Below are 14,483 nucleotides of genomic sequence, written 5' to 3' on the forward strand. Positions count from 1 at the left end.
CACTTACTGCAGTTTTTGTGAAGGAGAAATAAACATGAAAAGCTGGAGTGACTGTGGTTTTTGTTTTTGTTCTTTCTGGTTATCTGTTCCATAATCCCATCCTGGTCTACTTCCTCCCTCCTGCTACAGGAGTGACGATGGGCCCATGGTCCAGGAGGGACTAATCAGTGTCTCTACCTGGGGTTGAAAGATGCACACAGGATGAGAGCTGCCCTCTCATGCCACTACCGTGGCTATGCTGTGGTTGCCAGCAGTTAAGTCTTCTGCCCTGGAGTGTGCAAGACCAGGAGGTACACAAACAGAGCTGGGAGGTGGATGGAGGAAGAGGATCTGAACGGGCTGCATCCCTGCTTCCAGACCCAGAGCCTGAGACCTGCGTCTCCTTCTTGGACATCATCAGCTGCCCTGTGGTCATTTCTGGCTACAGAGCAAACACAGGTTTCCTTCAGCTTGAGCTGATTTCAGTGAGGTTTCTTTCTGTCCCTTGCAAATGAAAGAGTCTGACCAATACAGCACCCAGCAGAGGGCTTGGCGGGGAGGTGGAGTTCTTACAGCAGTTACTTTGTTTTTAGAAACAGGGCCTCCTTCCGTCACCCAGGCTGGAGTGCAGTGGAGCGATCTTAGCTCACTGCAGCCTCAATCTCATGAGGTTAAGCCTCCTTTTGCCTCAGGAGGATCCAGGACTATAGGAGTACAGGTGCTCACCACCTCGCCCAGCTAACTTAGTTACTTTTCTTGGATGATTTTCTATTTGTACGAATCCTCAGTGCTGGTCATCAAATATGTTCAGTTCTCTCTTTCCTGGACCCAGGCCAGGATTGAGTTTCCCTGTCCCCTTGAAGTTACATAGAGTCACATAGGTTATTTTATACGAAGCAATGTAAGAGAAAGTGATGGGTTTACTTCCAGGCGGCAGCTGTAAGAGCCTGTGCTTCCTTTTCTACATGCTCTACAATGCTATTGCTTTCTCTCTGTCATGGGACCACCCAAGTTTTGCTTGGGCTTTGCTTTTGGGCAGAGATTATGAAAAGCAATTCATGTGGTGGATGCTCTATCAGCCTCAAACTGTGGTGGAGAAGACCCAGCGTGATGCCCCAGTCAATCTGTGGTAAGGACTAGGAGTTGTTTGTTACAGCAGTGTAATCTAGCCCATCCTGACTGTGGCAGGCAGAATTCTACAATGATCCCTGTACTAGTTCATTCTCATACTACCATAAAGAAATACCTGGGACTAGGTAATTTATAAAGGAAAGAGGCTTAATTGGCTCATGGTTCTGTAAGCTATACAGGAAGCATGACGCTGGCATCTGCTCAGCCTCAGGAAACTTACAACCAGGGTGGGAGGTAAAGGGGGCACCAGCACATCCCATGGCTGGAACAAGAGGCAGGAGGTGCCACACACTTTTAACCAACCGGGTCTCAGGAGTACTCACTATCATGATGACAACATCAAGGGAGATGGTGCTAAACCATTCAGGAGAAACCATCCCCATGATCCAATCCCTTTCCACCAGTCCCCACCTCCAACATTGGGGATTACAACTGAACATGAGATTTGGGTGGAGACACAGATCCTAACCATATCATCCCCAATGACCCTTGCAGAACCCCCTCCACTGAGTGTGGGGAGGCCTATGAATAGAATGAGATCTCTCCTGTGGTTAGGTTAGTTACATGACAAAGGGATCTTGCAGTTGTAATAAAAGTCACTTAGAGTTAATCAAAAGAGGGATAAGCCAGGTGATGCTAATGCAACCACATGACCCCTTTTAAAACAGTAAGTTTTGCAGGTTGGTAGCAGATGAGGGAGTCAGAGAAATTTCAGGTGTGGAAAACATTCAACCCAGTGCTGCGGGCTTGACAGTGGAGGGAGACACAAGAGAAGGGATGCTGGCGGACCCCAGAAGTAGACAGTTGCCCCTGGTTGACACTGGCAAGGAAATGGGAACCTGAGGCCTGTGGCTGTAAATATTGGGGCTCTGTTAACAATCTGACACAACCAGGAAAGGTCTGTTATTAATCCCTGGAAGCGGGTCCTCCATGACAGCTCCTGCAGAGGAGCCCAGGCTAGCTGACACCTTGATTTTGGCCTTGTGAGAGCCAGAGTAGGGAACTCAGCAGACTCTCACCCAGACACCCATCTCCAGAGCTGCAAGCTGATAAATGGTGTTGTTCAAGCCTTCAAGTTGGTGGTCATTTGTTACACAGTAATATAGTTAGATTTTGTGTTCCCACCCAAATCTCATCTTGAATTGTAATCCCCATAATGTCCACATGTCAAGGAAGAGACCAGGTGGAGGTAACTGACTTATGGGAGTGGTTTCCCCAAGCTATTCTCATGATAGTGAATGAGTTTTCATGAGATCTGATGGTTTTGTAAGGGGCTCTTCCCCCTTTACTCAGCACTCTCTTTTCTGTGTCCTTGTGAAGAAGGTGCCTTGCTTCCCTTTCACCTTCTGCCATGATTGTAAGTTTCCTGAGGTCTTCCCAGCCATGCTGAACTGTGAGTCAATTAAACCTCTTTCCTTTATAAATTACCCAGTCTTGAGCAGTTCTTTATAGCAGTGTGAAAATGGACTAATACACACAGCAACTCATTAGAAAACCAATACATGGACCAATGCATTATTATTCGAGGTTATTTACTGAGGTTGATGATTTTTCAAGCTAGTAACACATGTGCCATATTACCCATGCTGCCTTCTAAGGATGTGTCAATTTCTTTATCAGATTTGGGTTTTCCTGATAGCAGGAGCTGAGCTGGTCATCTCCGAATCCCCTAGACCTAGCATGGATAGTGAATGGAATACTTTTAGAAGATGTGAGTGACATCTGGCAACATTGTGAAGTTGATGAAACTTTTCTGCCATGCTGTCATATCCTAGCATGATGGTCTGGGCGCCTGGAAACAAACAATAGTTAATGTGGATACAGTGTGAGCTGGGTGTCTGCTTTTCATAGGGCATTAGGCACTTTAACCAAAGCAGTCTTCATAAAATCCTTACAAGGTAGGAGTTGGTATTATCACAGCCCCACCTCACAGAAGAGGAACCAGAGGGTGGGAAGTTAAGTAACTTACTCAAGGTCATACCATTAACTAATAGGGGAGACCAGGTTCAAATCTAGACAGCTAGGTTCAATCTGTGTTCCTAACTACCACATCATCCTGCCACTTAAGGTGAGGGACTCAATACGTATTCACTGAAGGGTGGAGAGAAGGCAAGAAGGAAAAAGGTAATTTACATGAATGCTAACAAGCTGTGTGTATTAGGTTCTCCTGAGGAAGAGAATGTGTGTGTGTATACACATATGCACACACACACATCTATACATATACATGGAGAGAGAGAGAGAGAAGGCTGATTTTAAATAATTGAGTCACATGATTGTGGAAGCTCAGCAAATCCAAATTTTGCAGGGCAGACTGACAGGCTGGAGACCCAGGGGAGAGGTGATGTTGAAGCTCTAGTCTGAAGGTCATCCAGAGGCTGAATTCTCTTGCGCTTGGTGGGTCTTAGACTTTTTCTGGGCCTTCAACTGACTGGATGAGGCCCCCCCACATTATGGAGTATCATCTGCTTTAATTAAAATCTACTGATTTAAATGTTCATCTGATGTTAAAAACACCTTCACAGAAATGTCCTGAATAATGCTTGATAAATAATAAAGATATTTCTCTTGAGTACTGTGACCCAGTCAAGTTGACACATGAAATTAACCATCACACTGTCGGACTCTGGGCAAGTCCCTCACGTATCTTTGAACTTTACTTTTCCTTGGAAAATGAGGGATGACTTTATTTAGAGAGTTTGAGGCCAGTCTGGGCAACATAGTAAGACATTGTCTCTGTTAAAACAAAACAAAACTTAGCTGGGTATGGTGGCACATGCCTGTGGTCCTAGCTACTGGGGATGCTGAGGTGGGAGGATCACCTGAATCCAAGAGGTCAAGGCTGGAGTGAGCAGTGATTGCATCACTGCACTCCAGTCTAGGAGACTCTGTCTCCAAAAGAAAAAAAAAGAAAAAAAAGAAAAGAGATAAAGATGTCTGGGGTCTGTTCTCCATTATAAATTTGGTGATTCATTGCTTTTAAGGGGCCAATCATGAGAATGCCAAATCCTCTTTGCATACTACAGTGGCCTGAGTGTGGGTTCATGGGCAGTGCAGGGTCCCACTTAGCAGGCCTGCGATATCGAGAAGGTGCTTGACACCAGGGCCACAGTGCCTTCCTCAGATTCCTCACCCAGCTGTGGGTGTGAGGATTTCAGTGGAGGCCCAGTTTCAGACAGACAGGGGCTGCCCTCTCAAAGCTGGTTGCTCTCCCCAGATCTGTGACTCTGGAGCACTTAGAAAATTCCCCAACTGGGAGCAGATTCCACCTTGCATTCCAGACTGCATGTTTTCCCCACTTTGTTTTGCTGATAGAATGCTGAATGGTTCACCTAGCAGATTTTTTAAAACAAATTAACAGAATTGACTTAGCTAAACAAATATGTTTTCTGTATCAGTTGCATATACAACGTATATAGGTCCTTTGAAATTAGAACTTGAGACCAGTAGCCAGTTATGACTCCTGAGCTCCTAGAAAGAAAAAAAAACAAAAAACAAAAAACAAAAAACCTGGCTGGGCGTGGTGGCTCACACCTGTAATCCCAGCACTTTGGGAGGCCAAGACTGGCGGATCACTTGAGGTCAGGAGTTCGAGAGCAGTCTGGCCAACGTGGTGAAACCCTGTCTCTACTAAAAATACAAAAATTAGCTAGGCGTGGTGGTGCACAACTGTAGTCCCAGGCTGAGGTGGGAGAATTGCTTCAACCCAGGAGGCAGAGGTTGCAGTGAGCCGAGATTGTGCCATTGCACTCCAGCCTGGGTGACAAAGCAAGACTGTCTCAAAAAAAAAAGAAGAAAGAAAAAAGAAAAAAACCCCTAAACTGCATTTTCCACCTTTAATGATTTCTGTTATAATGAAAGATGACCAATTTCTAGAGCTATATTATTTTCCCTCTGTACCTATGAAAAAACATTATTGTAGTAAAATATGTATAGTATAAAATTTATCATTTTGACAATTTTTACAATTTGGTGTTAAATACACTCATGTTATTGTACAACCATCACCACCACCTATCTCTAGAACTTTCTCATCTTCCCAAACTGAAACTCTGTCCCCATTAAACATTAACTCCCCACTCCCCACTCCCTCCAGACCCTGGCAACCACCCTTCTACTTTCTGTCCTTTAGAGGCCCAGTTTGATTTAAAGATTTAAACTCAAACCAGAGAGTTGAACTCTCTGAGCTCACAAAGCAGCTCTTTCCATTCCCAGCTGTGTGGCTTTATCTCATTTCTTCATCTATAAAATGGAGGCCACACTTTTACCTCTCACACGGGGCTGAGAGAGGATTAAATGGCCAATATATACAAAGGCATGAGGCTACTACTGGTGTAAGGTAAGTACTGGAGATTTGCTATTATTATTTATGTAACTTCCAGCCCCACAGACACAGTCCGCAACCACCAAACACCCCACACACTGGCCTATGAGGGCCCCAGGGTCAGGGGCCTCGTGGAAGGAAAAGAACGCTGGCGGAATGAGGGAATGAATGATGCCCTTGGTTGCCTTTCAACTTACAACATGGTTGGTGACATGGCATCCGCAGCTGCAGCACGGTCACCATAAACAAGCATTTCCCTAGCTGGGCCATGGCCCCTGGAAACCCTGCTTCTCCCTCCAGGTTCCTGTGGACTCCAGCTTCTGGGAAGGTAAGGCTTCCTCCCTCGGGAAGCATTTTGAGTGTTTTGGCCTGTGTCCTTTCAGGAAGCCCCGTAGCCAACACATACCCCAGGGCAGGAAGTGGGCGAGAACAACTTAAACCTTGGACAGAAAGCAATTCAGAAACTGGCTCAGCCTCTTCTCGTTGCTGACACGGCAAGCGGTGTTAAGTGTGAGCAACTTTTTTTTCTTTTGAATTTGAATGGTCCCTTTTTTTCCTTCATGAGGAGGCCATAGTTTCTGAGAGTGGGGCTTGCATGTGGCAAAGAATAACGACGACAAGAAGGGCGGAAGCACCCCTGAGCACTGCAGCTGTTACTTCCGGTGCACTCTGTTTACAACCACTCTGAGAGATGAGAAGAAAACCTTCAGATTATACTTGAAACACTGAGGCTAGAAGAGGTGACAAGACGTGGCAAAGTCACACAGCTGCCAACTGATGACCTGGCCTGCCGGATCCCAGAGCCAATGTTCTTTGTGGTAGGGGAGGTGTCTAAACCATCTTCATTTGCTGGGGGCACACAAAAAAATGGAAACTCACATCGGCTATGTACTTCTCACAAACTTTCAAAAGGTACTTTGTGAATTGAGCTAAATTCACTGCTGTGCAGGAGATGTGAGGCCCTAAACATGGTATAAAATTCTGTAATGGACACTTTACAAAAGAAGAAGAAAAGGGAAAAAAGCAGATTGAGGAATGTCGCATACGTTTCCAGGCAGGGACGTGGATTTCATGCTGTTACACAGCTTTCCTAATTCCATTTCACCTAGCTGGAGCTTTGGACTCTTACGTAGAAAGTTTCTTATTCATTTGTTCAGCAGAGATTTATTCAGCAGCCACTGTGACTCTTGCAACTACGGAATTAAGTCTTTTGAAAAATGAACCAGAAAATGTATGGAAATTAATCCGGCCTTTCTCACCAAACACATTGTAGTGATAACCTCTCTCTTATATGTGGCATCAGATGTTTACAAAACTTGTGCCTTCCATCTGTCACTTTCCTGCTGGCCGCTGGGCCTCTGCACACACAGTTCCCCTGCCTGCCTGCAGCACTCCAAAAATATTCTACGTGCTCCCCTCCCTACAAATATTTGATGAAGGAATAGCAGAAAGAACACATTCTTTCCATGGTTTATATAAGCGCCACACTCCTGCAGGGCTATCTGTCTCGGCTTTTTCCCTTTCACGATGAATAGTACCACAGTTTGTGCCTGATGCTCTGCAAAAATTGATCTTAACACTTAAAAACAACTTTGCCTGTTGGGTACGTGTCAGATGTTTTACAGAGTAATCTTCACATTTTCCTGCTTGAGCGATAGATTCAGACATCCCCACACTCATTCAGCTGATGAGAATGTTAGTCTCAGCCCTGGAACAAATCCATCAGGTAGGCGGGAGGGGCATCTTGGATTCTTCTCCAGGCTCCATCGTCAGACACTGGTTCTAAATGAATGTTCATGGCAGCCTGGTCATAGAAGTCCTGGAGTAATGTCAGTAGCACTGGATTTACTGGGCTTTTCCCTGCTGGGGTCTGCTCCCGGCCACTCCACTGGCCATCAGTGACTTCCTTTGAATGGTGCTAACGATGCATTTTCACAGTTAGATGTAAATTTTTTTCTGGAGTCCCAGAAGTACCTCCCTGATGTCTGGAAACCTGTGCCCCATGGATTGGCTCCAATGGGGAGGTATTTTAGAGGAATGTGGAGCCCTGCAGGCCTTGGTTCGATATGCTTGGTCTAGCCACTTACCAGCGACAGAACTTCAGCACCACGTTGCTTCACAGCATCATGAAGTTGTTAAGCACCAGACACCTTCTCCTTTTTATTTTATCCCCAACACCTGTCGGTGCCTGTTTCATAGTCTGCATATACATTCATTGAAGACATGAATCTGTGAATCAACTTCTTAGCCTTATTCTCACATATTATAATGGAAAAATAATCTTTCTAGCTTGAGTAAATGATTAAATTAAGAAGATGTTTGCAACATGCTTAATTATAGTACTTGATACATAGCAATTGCTCAATGAGTGGGTAATGGGCTGGCACATCACACAGCAGGAGAGGCAGGAGGGATGAAAGGCGGACAATATGCTAGACTATGTCTGGCTCCTCAATATTTTGGGTGAAGGCCCCCACCCACAGCTGTGCCTGCACCTAACCATAGGCTGCCCAAAGTGCTGTCCTGGCAGGAGAGGCACTCTGCTCTTTGTCAGAGTCAGGGATCAGGGTGGAGTCACTTCCAGATGAGGAGATGGTGGAGACTGACATTGGAGGCTGGGCGACGGACTTCCCAGCAGAGACGTGCATGCATACTCGAGCTGAAGGATCTTTTTAAACATTTGTATTCAAAGTCTGTACAATGAGAATGTATTTTCATCAGAAATACAAATTAAAGGATCTATAAATGTTATTTTATTTGTTTATTTATTTATTTGAGACAAAGTCTCGCTGTCGCTCAGGTTGGAGTGCAGTGGTGTGATCTCGGCTCACTGCAACCTCTGCCTCCCAGGTTCCAGCGATTCTCCTGCCTCAGCCTCTCGAGAAGCTGGGGTTACAAGTGTGTGCCACCACACCCGGCTAATTTTTGTATTTTTAGTAGAAACAGGATTTTGCCATGTTGGTTAGGCTGGTTTTGAACTCCTGACCTCAGGTGATCTGCCGGCCTCAGCCTCCCAAAGTGCTGGGATTACAGGCATGAGCCATTGTGCCTGGCTAAAAAAAAAACTTTAATGCTTTTTAATCTATGTTTTCAAAAAGTGTAACTTCCTTACCTTTAACAAATACCACTCCTGCCTAGCTCAAAGTTTGTGTAAAGAGAAAATAATACTATAGATGCTAAACCAATCTGAAAGCTGCTGGGTGCAGTGTGCACAGGGACTATGCTTGTTTTGTCCCCCACTGAGTATCCAGCACTGAGCAGAGCCCTGACATGTAGTACGTGCTCAGTGAATACTGGCTGGAAAAAATACTTCAATCATCACATTTGCACTGGAAATCATCATCCTCGACATAGCAGGCCCCTTTTGGTTCTGATTATGCAAATTGGGTCCAGGTATCTCTCTGAAGTCAGAAAATAAACTCCACATTGCAGGCCAGAGTAGAAAATGCTGCTGTTTCTTGCTGAGTCATCAAGGAGGCCTAAGAAGTTAAGATTAAGTTCTGCCAGCAACAGTTCACATATAGCTAGAGGGAACTAAAGCTTGTGTCACTGGTATGTTGAGGCAAAAGCTTCCAAAATTCCAGTTGAAAGGCACAGAAACACTGTTTTATAATTATATATTAAATACCAAGGCAAGGGTGGAATCTTTTTTTTTTTTTTTTTTTTCCGAGGAGTCTTGCTCTGTCATCCAGGCTGGAGTGCAGTGGTGTGATCTTGGCTCACTGCAACCTCCGCCTCCTGGGTTCAAGCAATTCTCCTGCCTCAGCCTCCCGAGTAGCTGAGATTACAGGTGCCTGCCACCATACCCGGCTAATTTTTGTATTTTTAGTAGAGACGGGGTTTCACCATGTTGGCCAGGCTGGTCTTGAACTCCAGACCTCGTAATCTGCCCACTTTGGCCTCCCAAAGTGCTAGGATTGTAGGCATGAGCCACTGCGCCTGGCCAAGGGTAGAATTTAAAATTGCACACAACAGCTCTCTAGCAAGAGTGTGGATGCGTCTTGTGGAAATTGGCATTTTTGAGGGTCTGGAGCAGGGTGTCTGAGCTATTGACCCTATTGACACTTTGGGAGGGATATTCATTTGTTGTGGGTGGCTGTCCAGTGCACTGTAGGATGCTGAGCAGCATCCCTGGTCTCTATCCACTAGGGCTAGTAGCACCACTTCACGCCATCCTAGTCATGATAATCAAAAATGTCCCCAGACATTGCCAAATGTTTCCTGGGTGGAGGATCACCCCTGTTGAGAAGTACTGGGCAACAGCAATATTTCTCACGCTAACAAATCAGCACCCACTCATTTTTATTAAGCCCCTGGTAGGTGACAAACACTCTATTGGGTACTTAGATTCAAAGCTCACAAAGATAGGAAAAATTGTCCCCACTTTACAAATGAAGAAACTGAAAGAAACTGTTCAAGTTGAGTGACTGAATAAATTAATGGGTATCCGACAGCTAGTGTGGTCTTGGTCACAACCAACTCTTCTGATTCCCTAGCTGGAACCCTGAGCCCTCCAGAACTCCCGGTTCACTGCTAATAAATGTCAATTACTCCACAGATAAAGGAAGTGGATTTGGACTGAGGGTGCCTGGAGGACTCCAAGAAAGGGCTCTGACAAATGAACTTCCCTAAAGCAAACCCTCTTTCCCGTCTGTGTTAAAGTTGAAGATAAAGATGGTTTCCTAGATAGTGCCTCTGGGGACACATTGAAGACTCAGAGATTAAAATGTCACCATGTTTCAGCCTGTTTCAGCTTCTACTCAGCTATGGCACTGCTTTTATTTACCACTGCACTGTTTTCCTCACTGGGCTGTGAGGGTGGGCATGAGGACCTATTATTCATTTCTATTCCCACTGGTGCCTGGCATGTAATGGGCACATGTTTGTTCAGTGAATGAATGGATAACTGAAGGAACAGAAAGGGGAGGGAGTGTGTGTTACCTTTCTTTGCTCCCTTTAAGACCTCCCCACCCATCCATCTTTGCTTTGCCAGACCCTTGGCTAAGAAAATGCCAGCCAACACTGTGTTCTCAAGTGACTCTCAGTTCTTAGAAACAAAATGATGGAATTTCAGTATTGGAAAAATGCTTAGACATGACCTCATCCCTACCCAAGCTAGTTCATGAATCATCCCCATAAAATTCCTGGCATGCCAATTAAAACCATTCAGCTGTTCATTCATTCTTTCATTTTGCTGAACATTTGTTATGTACCTACATCGTTCTGGATGTAAGGAAGGATGATGATGACAATGATGACCTTGGCCTCATCGAATCTGCATTTGTTTAGATATGGATTAAGCTGATGAACCAAAGGAATCCCCAAATTCAAAACATAGTCATGCATTGCTTAATGACGGGGATACATTCTGAGAAACGTGTGTCGGGCAATTTCAGCATTGTGCAAACATTGCTGCACAAAGCATAGAGCACACTTACACAACCCTAGGTGGTGGAGCCTACTATATGCCTAGGCTACATGGTCTAGCCTACTGCTGCTGGGCTACAAACCTGTGCAGCATGCTACTATACTGGACACCATAGGCAACTGTAACGCAATGCATTTGTTAACATAAAGTATTCGTGTATCTAAATCTATCTAAATACAGAGAAGACTATAAAAATAAGGTACAAAAGAAACAATGCTAAACTTGGATAGTACTTACAATGAATGGAGCTTGCAGGACTGGAAGTTGCTCTGGGTGAGTGAGTAAAGTGGTAAGTGAATGGGAAGGCCTAGGACATGACCATACTGTACTTTAGATTTCATAAACTCTACACTTTGGCTACACTCAATTTATAAAAACATGTTTTTCTTTCTTTAATAGTAAATTAACCTTAACTTACTGTAACTTTTTTATTTCATAAACTTTTTAAATATTTTTAAACTTTTTGACTCTTTTATAATAACATAGCATAAAACACAAACATATTGTACAGCTGTACAAAATTTCTTTTTGTTTTTTTTTTGAGATGGGATCTTGCTCTGCTGCCCAGGCTGGAGTGCAGTGGCATGGTCATAGCTCACAGTAGTCTCCAACTCCTGGGCTCAAGTAATCTTCCCACTTCAGCCTTCTGAATGGCTGGGATGGCAGGCATATGCCATCATGCCCAGATTTTTTTTTTTTTTTGGGTAGAGATGGGGTCTTGCTATGTTGCTCAGGCTAGTCTTAAACTCCCAGACTCAAGTGATCCTCCTGTGTACCTCAGCCTTCCAAAGTGTTGGGATTACAGGCATGAGCCACCACACTTGGCCACTTTCTGTCTTTATAACCTGAATCTATAAGCATTTTTCTACTTAAAAAAATTTTAGAACTTTGTGTTAAAAACTAAGACACAAATACACACATTAGCCTAAGTCTCACAGGGTCGGGATCATCAACTTCTGCTTCCACATCTGGCTCACTGGACAGTCTTAGGGGCAATGACACGCATGGAGCTGTCACTCCTAAGTAGCAATGCCTTCTTCCAGAATCCCTCCTGGGGGACCTGCCTGAGGCTGCTTCATAACCAACTTTTTTCTTCATAAATAGGAGGCACACATGTTAAAATAATGATAAAAGAATAGTAAGTACATAAACTGGTAACATGGTCATTTATTACAATTATCAGGTGTTAGGTACTGTATGTAATTCTATGTGCTAAATTCTATGATTGACAGTGCAGGAGGTGTGTTTACACCAGTACCACTGCAAACACGTGAGGAATGCATTGTGCTACGAAGTCTTGATGGCCGCCATGCCATCAGGCAATAGGAATGTTGAGCTCTGTGATAATCTTATTGTACATGTGGTCCATTGCTGCCCAAAATGTCATGATGCCGCACACGACTGTTAAGTGGCATCACCAAGACAGTGTCTATCCTCTCTTAACAGTCCAGAGGCAGGTAGGCGGTCCAGGTCAGGTAGTCCCTTCTGCTACATGAGGCTGTCCCAGACCACGGCTACCTTCGTCTGGTTGCTCTGTTATTCCCTGGAGTGCCGTCCTCCCCAGCAGGTCTTCAGGTGGTCATCACAGCCTGCAGGAGTGGGAGGAGATGTGGTGGGTACATATGTCATTTCCTACATCCTGTTGGCTGGAACTTAGTCCCATGGCCACTCCCACCTGCAAAGGCAATTGGAACATGTGGTCTCTAGCCCGGTGGCCATGTGCTCAGCTAACGCTGGGGGTGTAGGTTCTATTTGTAAAAAGAAAGAAGGGGTAAGTGGATACCACGAACAAGTAGGTGTCTCTGCCACACTGCCCAACTCCTTCATTTTTTTCAGTTTACAGATGGGGAAAATGAGGCCTGTAGAGGGGAAGTGACTTCTCTCAGGGCACATGATGAGGCGGTGGCAGTAGAACTTTTTTGTTTTTTGAGACGAAGCCTCGTTCTGTCGCCAGGCTAGAGCGCAGTGGCGCGATCTTGGCTCACTGCAACGTCTGCCTCCTGGGTTCAAGCGATTCTCCTACCTCAGCCTCCTGAGTAGCTGGGACTACGGGCACCTGCCACCACGCCCAGCTAATTTTTGTATTTTTAGTAGAGATGGGGTTTCACCATGTTGGCCAGGATGGTCTCAATCTTTTAATCTCGTGATCTACCCGCCTCAGCCTCCGAAAGTGCTGGGATTACAGGCACCACTGTGCTTGGCCAAGCAGTAGAACTTTTAAGGCCTGTCTCCTGCCTTGTAGGCCACACACTGTTGTTGTTTCACCATGGGACATGGTCTGAGATATGCGTTGTTGGGGATTTCATCATTGTGTGAACATCATAGAGTGTATTCCACATGCCAAGATGGTACAGTTGACTACACGCCCCGGCTATGTGGTGTAATCACTAGCTCCTAGGCTCCAAACCTGTGCAGCATGAATACCCTAGGCAACTGTGAACTGTGACACAATGGCAAGTATTTGTGTATGCACACACAGAAAAGGTACGGAAAAATACAGTATTCTCATCTCCTGGGACCACTGTTGGGCGTGTGGCCTGTCCTTGATGGAAACGTCGTTATGTGTCATGTGACTGTGTCTAGTGCCGTTTAGTAAGTCATTGCTATCACTTCTGCCATGTGTGTTTCCTGCCTTCTGAAAGATGAGTCTCTTCTCGTTGATATAAACGATTCTTTACATCAGTGCTTCTGAGTCCTTTTCTTCAGGGAAATGGGTGGGTTCATGGAGCCTTTTAAAGAGCTGTGACAGATTTTGACTCTCTTCCTATAAAAATACTTAAATACGTGCAAGCAGACAACACATGCACACACACACAAGTTCAAGTACAGTTTCAGAGTGTTCATGACGACTCCCTTAAGCCCCTAAGAATCCCTATAAACCCAGGCAAGAATACAATGAAATACATTGCATGGATGTTGCGTTTGGCAGCTACGGAGCCTTCCTTCTGACCCAGCCTGGTTCACATTACAGCTAGAATTCTCCACAAACACTTAATTTGAGGTCACCATGGAGCTACTATGCAAATCGTTTTAATGTAAGAACAAGAAGCTCAGCATTGCTGGGCTACCAAGTTCCCAACTATGAAAATGCCTCTAGGGAAGTTTTATAATGCCAAGAAATGCAGACACACCACATTAGTAGCAATTTATGGACCCCTATTTTGAGTGAGCATTCATGCACACACACACACACACACACACACGACTCTTAACAATAAGATTGCTCTTGAAATTATTTTTAAGTCATTATGGATAATTTGCTATCTGAGTGAGATGATTTTCAACAACAGAACTGGATGTGCAAACTATTTCTTATCTTGGTGTGCCACAAAACAGCCTTTATCTTTTTTTTTCTTTACAATGTACAATGCTGCCAAACAGAACATATTGAAATTGAGTGCAAGCAGACGGTATTTACTCTAAGCAAACCAGACTCAAGTTTTAAATAAAATAGGCTTAACATAAACGATAACAAAATCTGATATAGCAGACTCTACAAAATGGCTTGGCACAGAAGATACCCTGCTCCAGGGAATCACATTAGCTTCTACAGCATGATCGTGTTACGTAAAATTAAATGTTACGGTTTTAGGGTTTATGGCTCCAAATGCAAGTATGGTG

Source organism: Papio anubis, chromosome 3 (genome assembly GCF_008728515.1).
Source record: "Papio anubis isolate 15944 chromosome 3, Panubis1.0, whole genome shotgun sequence".
In the NCBI taxonomy this organism is placed as follows: domain Eukaryota; kingdom Metazoa; phylum Chordata; class Mammalia; order Primates; family Cercopithecidae; genus Papio; species Papio anubis.